The sequence below is a fragment of the Arachis ipaensis genome, chromosome B06 (assembly GCF_000816755.2).
Source record: "Arachis ipaensis cultivar K30076 chromosome B06, Araip1.1, whole genome shotgun sequence".
NCBI classification, from domain to species: domain Eukaryota; kingdom Viridiplantae; phylum Streptophyta; class Magnoliopsida; order Fabales; family Fabaceae; genus Arachis; species Arachis ipaensis.
In genome coordinates this window covers 76,148-78,724 of record NC_029790.2, presented here as the reverse complement: position 1 = coordinate 78,724, position 2,577 = coordinate 76,148, and the positions used below count along the sequence as shown (strand labels likewise).

General features: G+C 29.2%; 1 long non-coding RNA gene across 1 annotated transcript in view; it reads right to left on the bottom strand.

Moving 5' to 3' along the window:
• Nucleotides 1-1,961, bottom strand: part of LOC110263067 — a 12,166-nt gene extending 10,205 nt beyond the window's left edge. The window contains exon 1 of the long non-coding RNA XR_002348060.1: nucleotides 1,928-1,961. This is a non-coding gene — a long non-coding RNA (uncharacterized LOC110263067). The remainder of the gene's footprint in view (nucleotides 1-1,927) is intronic.

Sequence of the window (2,577 nt, the reverse complement as noted above, 5' to 3'; positions counted from 1 at the left end):
TTATCAATTTAATCTGTGTAACTTTTATTATTTTTTTGTTCTTGTAATATACAAATTATATAGTGTCTGAATTTATATTTTTAAAAGAAAAGTACTTTTTTTATTCGAAAAATTACTTTATCAAATTATATAGATGTTTGAATAAAATTTCTTACAAATTTAATTCCATTAAAAGAGTGAAAAACATCCTTTAGCAAGTAACAATTTGTATTTTGTAGTAACCGGGAAAAAAGAAAAAGGTAAGTGAATCACGTGACTCTTCTCCCATCATCCATTTAATTCTTCCGCCTCTCGAAATAAATATGGGACTAATTTTTATTTGTAGGAATAAGAAACGAAATCCCGTATAATAAATAGGAAGAAAACATAACAGGGTAAAAGTCTCTGCTTTATAAAAATTTGTTTAACTTCCATTTATATAAAAAGACTAAAATATCCTAATACATATATAATATATATGAGACACGAAAAAAATTATGGGATATCAAAAATCCAAAACCTCCAGTGCTTTAGAACCTCTCTTCTCTTCTCCTCATCAAATTCTTAGTCTCTTCTCTCCCGAACACCGCCAACCGTTGACCGCCACCTTCCATCTCTTTGGTCCCTCAGCGCCACCTCTCATCCCTTCGGTGGCTCAGTCGCTCACCGCACCTCTCGAGCTCATCGTCACGTTCACCTCGTCTTCTTCTCCTCGTCGCGTCATTATCGATTGTCGTCTTCTCCTCGTCGCCGGTCATCGCATCTTCGTCGTTCGTCCGCGTCTGGAGTTAGGTTAATGAAATTCTGATTTTAATTTCTAATTTAATTATAATTTATATTTGTGATTCAATCTAAGGTTAATGTGATTCTAATTCATGATTTATATTTTTGATTAAAGCTTGGGTTAATCTAAAGTTAGGTTTATGTGATTATGATTCATGATTTTTAATTTAATTATAATTTATATTTGTGATTCAATCTAGGATTAATGTGATTCTGATTCATGGTTTATATCTTTTATTCAATCTTAGGTTAATGTCTTTGTTGTTGTTAACATCTTTGGAGACAAGGAACATGATGTTTAATATATTTTTTCATTTGTTTCTAATTTTTTTAATTTTTTGAAAATCCGCAGATATTCATAGATTCCTCAATCCCCAGTAGATACGGGGTTTCCGTTATCTGTTACCCGTTACGGGGACGAGACAGAGACGGGAACTGAATATGGAGGCGGGGGACGGGGGACAAGGAGCAGGTAGTATGTCCCCGCTTCCGTGGGTACCCGTTGCCATACCTATCTTTTTATCTCTTCTTGTAATCGCACACAGTATTATTAAACTCATTTTCTTTATCTTATTTTTTTTCTTTTCTACTCTATTTCTGGTTATTTAAATCTTATTTTTACATTCTAAATCATGGAGTTTCATATTAATAAGTAAAACAAGCATTTAATTTTTAAATTTTAATTATTATTGAGACTTTAAAATAACTAGTTGATTCAATAATTAATTATATCTCTAATTTTTGTTATTTTTATACTTGTGGATATAAAAATTGAGTAAGATTGTGTTAATCCACAATATTATTAACTCACAAATAATATCATCATCATCGTCGTCATCATCATCATCATCATCATCATCATCATATTTCTAGAGTTTTAGAGTTGTTGGATATCATTCGTAGCTCGGTAACGTAATCAAAATTACTTTCGACTCTTTAGAACCAAGTTGTGAGTAGATGTTATGCGTATAATTATTTTTAAGTGTATTTTTATTAATATTTAAATTGAATCATTAATTCTAGCATTTAAAAATATTTGATTGTTGTGATTTTTAAATTATTGGGATGGATTTTTGAAAAACTCATAATTTTATAAAAATACACATGAGACGATATGCATATATTTTATACAGTATACATATTTTTTTATTTAACTTTATTTTACATTAGTTAAATTTTTAGTATGCATTTTTATATATTTTTTATTTATTATGAGAGATTTGTTATAAGTGAATTGGTTTTAGAGACTTTGACTAGAAAATCGTAGTTAATGACAGTTATAATGTTAATTTATATGCATTTGACTCAAACCTTAAATAGCAGGGGCATTGCTAGCCCATGTGTAGGCCACACATTGAATCTATTATACCATACGAGCACACACTAGAGAAAAGGAATACCCTTAGAGATGGAGCTTTTCAAGTGTGTGGCATTCGATTTGATTTGACTTTTGGAATAAGAAACTCCCATTTCAGTTTATTTGTTATATTATTTATCTATTTGTTTGCATAGTTAGTTATACGAAATTTTTATCTCAAAACTCACCCTATTATATTCTTATATTTTTCAGATTCAAGTGTCATTATTGGAGGTTTCATTCTACCTATTTTATAATAGATCTTAGTCTTTTTTTATGAGACTTTTTTCTAGCTATGTGTATATGTAATAGAATTTTCGTGCAAAAATTTAGATTATGTCAATGCTCTATATGTCACAGATAATATTCTTGTGTGGATTATGTTATTTTAGATCTTTAATTATTTAGATAATAATTATGTTTTGATTATGTAAGATTTATGAAGTCAACTATATACT